Source organism: Haplochromis burtoni, unplaced genomic scaffold (assembly GCF_018398535.1).
Source record: "Haplochromis burtoni strain Fernald_Lab_line unplaced genomic scaffold, NCSU_Asbu1 Contig_67, whole genome shotgun sequence".
Lineage (NCBI taxonomy): Eukaryota > Metazoa > Chordata > Actinopteri > Cichliformes > Cichlidae > Haplochromis > Haplochromis burtoni.
Genome location: NW_024582428.1, coordinates 1,457,542 through 1,462,615, shown reverse-complemented (window position 1 = coordinate 1,462,615; position 5,074 = coordinate 1,457,542). Strand labels below are relative to the sequence as shown.

Below are 5,074 nucleotides of genomic sequence, written 5' to 3'. Positions count from 1 at the left end.
CTTTCACAAAGTGATCTTGCTAACTTCTCATTTTGCAACTTGGGAGCATCTATCCATGCTTTATTAGGCACTTTAGTCCATGTTGGTCTCATTTTCCTATTCCACACAGGAAAACCCTTTTGATCTCTGTCGCCATGCAGTGAGGTTGCTACACTTTATGGTGTTTGTACATACTGCTGGTTCAGGGGTGTAGCTCGCAGGGTAGAGCAGTTCATCTACTAATTGGAAGGTTGATGACTTGATCCCTGACTATTGCGGTCTGCATGCCAAATATCCTTCGTCAAATGAGTTTTATTTCTTCTCGAAAACCTTAAATCACATATACCACATAGGTCAAAAACAAAAAATAAACATGTAGGTCACATATGTTAAACGCTGAACTGTAATCAACAAACAGCATTCGCACATAGTTACCCTGTTTCTTGTCCACGTGGCTGAGAGTGGTGTGTAGGACGTGGGCGATGGCATCCTCTGTGGATCTGTTGGATCTGTAGGCGAACTGCAGCGGATCTGTGGTGTCTGGGATGGAGGAGGAGATGATGTTCTTCAGCAGCCTCTCAAACACCTTCATTACTACCGAGGTCAGTGCAACTGGCCGGTAATCGTTCAGGGATGAGGGTTTGCTGTTCTTGGGCACAGGGATGATGGTGGATCTTTTGAAGCATGTGGGGACCACAGACTTCGCCAGGGACTCGTTGAAGATGTAAGTGAACACACCTGCTAGCTGGTCAGCACAGCAGCGCAGCAGACGGCCGGTGATGCCGTCTGGCCCCGCCGCTTTCCTTGTGTTCACTCTCCTCAGTGCCGCTCGGACGTCATGCTCCGCGATGCTGGTCACCGGTCTCTCGCTGATGACGTCACTGTCCTCGGTAGTCAGGCGGTAGATAGCATTAGCCAAAGTCCTCGGCAGAAAGCCTGAACTTCTTGTATTAAAAATGGAACTTGCACAATATATAAGGACAATCTCCTCATCAAAAAACACGAAGGCTCTCAAGACTGTTAACATCTGTAACCGATTGAAACTGCTAACTTGATTTTGGCTCTTGCAAACTTTTGTTTATTTATGTTCCCCTTAATTTATTTTATTTTTTGTACTCACTTTTGTCTCACTGTCTTTGTCACTCTTTCTGTTCCTCATTGTACTACCACAATGTTATCTTTTATGTGATCCCTGTTTTACCTGACTGTATGTCTATAATGTGATAAATAAAGTTAAAAAAAAAAAAAAAAGATAGCATTAGCCGCCTGGCTAACCTCGAAACGGGCGTAGAACTGATTCAGCTCGTTGGTGAATGCAGAGTCAGCGTTGATCAGCGCAGTGTCCCTGGCTTTGTAGTCCGTAATGGTGCGTAGTCTGTGCCACAAACTCCGTGTGTCGCCCTGGTGGAAGTGGGACTCCACACGTTCCCGGTACCGGCGTTTGGCATCTCTCACCGCGCGCTGCACGCCGTATGAGGCCCTTTTTGTAGGCGCTCATATTGCCAGTGGCGAGACCCGCGTTGTAGGATATATGATATATGCATTTTTTTCCTTTTTTTTTTTTGCTCATTCTGTTGGTTTTTGTTTTTTGCCCTTCTCCCCCGTCCCTCTTCTCAGCTGTTTCTCTTTCCCTGCTCATTGTGGCTAACTCTTACGATGTGGAAGTGTCTTACAGTGCTCGCAAGGCAGAGTTGAAGGAAACGCTGGCTGAAAAGCTAGTGGACAAAGGTGTGCTTCTACGACGGGGAGATGATGCGGAAAGCAAGCCAGTGAAAGGCGCAGATGCTTGAAAAGGGCTCAGCTGGTGTTTCCCCAACGTCATCAAGCACAAGTGCTTCTTCTTCTGCTGGTTTTGACATAAGTAAGCACATCAAGTTGGTTCCCCCGTTTCGCGAGTCTGAGGTAGACTCCTATTTTAGTGCATTTGAGCGCATAGCCGCTGCTTTGAAGTGGCCGAAAGAGTTTTGGTCCCTCTTACTCCAATGTAAGCTTGTGGGAAAAGCCCAAGAAGTGTGTTCAAGCCTGTCTATTGAGCAGAGTTTAGATTATGAAACTCTTAAGAAAACTGTGCTGCAGGCGTATGAACTTGTCCCTGAAGCATATCGGCAGAAATTTAGGATTCTTAATAAAACTGCTAACCAGACTTTTGTTGAGTTTGCGCGAGAAAAGAATGTGTTGTTTGAGAAATGGTGTTGTTCATGTAAAGTTAAAACCGTGGAAGAGTTGAAAACTCTTATTTTGCTGGAGGAGTTTAAAAAGTGTTTGCCGGAACGCATCGTGACTTATTTAAACGAACAAAAGGTGTTCTGTGCACAGAATACGTTTCAGGAAAATCTATCTGAACGAAAAAGGTCACCAAGAGCAGTGAGTAAAAACGTATCACAGTATAATTGTAACATTTCACTCTTTGTGTTTGAGGCCATACCATGCAATGGGTAATTGTGCTGCAGAGAAAATAGCTGCACTATTTAATAGCCGAGACATGTAAATACTTTGCATTACATTTTGAATCCACTACCTTAAAAGAGCTCCAATTTACAGACAGAAATGTCAAAAATGTTACAACTATCCCCGGTCTCCCCTACAGGCCATTGTTGATTTTCCTGTCCCGCAGACAAAAAGCTCTGCGTCGTTTTTTAGGAATGGCCGGTTTTTATCGAGGGTTTTGCAGAAATTTTTCTGATGTGGTTAGTCCCCTAACTGATCTTGTTAGCCCCTTAAAGCCTTTTATTTGGTCTCCAGCGTGTCAGGTGGCATTCGAATCTGCCAAAGCATTGTTGTGCAGTGCACCAGTGCTAGCTGCGCCGAATTTTGAGCGCCCTTTTAAACTAGAAGTTGATGCCAGCTCGTGTGGCGCAGGCGCTGTTCTGTTACAGGAAGATGGTCACGGCGTAGATCATCCCGTCTGCTACTTTTCAAAAAAGTTTAACAGACACCAGACCCATTATAGCACCATTGAAAAAGAGGCTCTTGCCTTACTCCTTGCGTTACAGCATTTTGAGGTCTATGTCGGGTCAAGTGTGCTGCCTGTGCAGGTGTTTACCGATCACAACCCACTGGTGTTTCTTTCCCAAATGCGCAACTCCAATCAAAGACTTATGCGCTGGTCCTTGTTATTGCAAGATTTTAACTTGGAGATCAGTTACAAGAAAGGGAAAGATAACGTGTTGGCTGATACCCTGTCTAGAGCACTTTCTCCTTGAATTAAACATTTTGGGGGTAATGTTAATTCTTGGGAAAGGGGGTGTTACGACTGTGACCGTAATTGTGTGTGAATTTGAGTGTCCAGGTGCTCCTCCGGGATTGGTGCATCCAGGGTGGATGGCTCACACCGATTGGCTGAGGACTGGGAGGCAGCGGATAAGAAGAGACCGCCAGGGACTGCCAATTCATTCATCCTCGGCCCAACCCAACCGGCAGACCGTTCACTGTGTCAAAATATTATGTTAATGTAAGAGCATGTAGGGGTGGACCGCCTTTTTGGTTGATCAGTTTTCTCCTGTTTTTGTTAGGCAGGGAGGAAAGTGATTGTCGTTTGGTTTAGTTCTTTTGAGTAGGTAAGTTGTGTTTATTCCTGAGATAGGTTACTTTTTGTTTGTTGTTTTGGCCTTGGGTTCACCCTGAAGTTATGATATGCTCCCTTCTTTATGTGACCCGTGGTAGGTGCCTATTTAAAATAGGACAGAGCCGTAGGCGCACAGTCAGTTTAAAAGAGTTTAATTTTTAATACAAAATAAAAGAAACAGTGTAACAGCAGCACCTAAAAACAATTAAAAACGTTACCTTATTAAAAAACGATAAGACTGTACGATTGCCCGTGAGGCAGGACAAGCGCTGCGGAGAACAGTTTAAAAACAAATCAACATAGCACACAGGTTAAAAATGGACGGCAACTCACACATGACGTCTTCACTCGGGCCCCCCGCTGTGCATGCAAGAGCGGGGAGACAAAAAAAGGATTTGTTTTCCCTGCAGCGCCTTCACCGCCTGCGAATCAATATCTGTGGTGCCTACTGATACAGAAAAAGTAAAACAAAAAAACCAAAACCATCGACAGCCGCAGCAGTCAGTCTGTCGGCTTACACCAGTTTAAAACAAATTAAAACACACTGATGTGTCGGGTCCTTTGCCCGCAGCCAGAAATCCACCTGGCAAAGCAGCAGCTCGGTACTCTGTGAATAAAAGGCAGGAGATCACTAGCTGGACAATAAAACACAGGAATATTCCTCCACTGAATTGGTTTTGTTACCTGTCCACAAGTTCGTGTCACACCCTAATAAATGTGGGTCAGTGGCGATGAAGTCCACTATACCGTTCTCACGGGAGCAATGTTTCCCACCTACAAGGGTGCAAATAACTGTAAACCTCTGCCAACAGCCAGAGCTCAAGTGGTACATTTTTGTGTAACCTACCGTTCTAACAGAAGTTTAGGGGAGGACGCGTATCAGACTTTCATAGTTAAGAAACACCAACTTGCCCAACTCGGACCAAGCACTCGCAGCTTCAGGTTTGCAAAGGAATACCCAATTGCCCACACCTGCGCTTATGAAAGGAGCGAAGACCAGCTCCGCCCACCAGGGGCGGTCCCAAGTCTCCAGGTCTCACCTGTCACATTTAACTACACTTATTGTAAATAAATCACTGTCACAAAATATTAAGTGTGTGACGTGCTGCTTGGGGTTGGACGGGGATGGATCACCCTTTACGTTGTGGTCTGGCCGCGCCTAGACGGGCCATAACATTTCTGAATTTGTGTCAAGTTTGCATGTTTGATTCTATCTTTCAGGGTTACTTCTGGTTTTTTAAAAACGATTTGTTATTTTAATAAAGATTCATTTTAATGAAGATAACATTTTTGCCGCTGTGCTCAGTTTCTCTTTCTGGAAATAATCTGGAGAAAAGCCTTTCTTTTGAGAAAATGTTATTAGGAAGTGATCAGACAAATGAGGGTTTTCAGAAAACACAGTTAAATGTCCGGTTTCTATGCCATATGTCAGATCTAGAGTGTGATTAGAGCAGTGACTGGGTGCTTTTACATTTGAAAGAAGTCAGTTGAGTCCAAAAATACATTAAATGCCATATTTGGGGTTTCTGA

At 44.5% G+C, this 5,074-nt stretch overlaps 1 long non-coding RNA gene across 1 annotated transcript; it reads right to left on the bottom strand.

Annotated features, from left to right (window-relative positions):
- Positions 1 to 2,486: 2,486 nt before the first annotated feature.
- Positions 2,487 to 4,587, bottom strand: LOC121811884. The gene is made up of 3 exons (XR_006054476.1): positions 4,392 to 4,587; positions 4,229 to 4,318; positions 2,487 to 4,151 (listed from the first exon to the last, which is right to left on the bottom strand). It is a non-coding gene; the product is annotated as an uncharacterized LOC121811884 (long non-coding RNA).
- Positions 4,588 to 5,074: the final 487 nt, after the last annotated feature.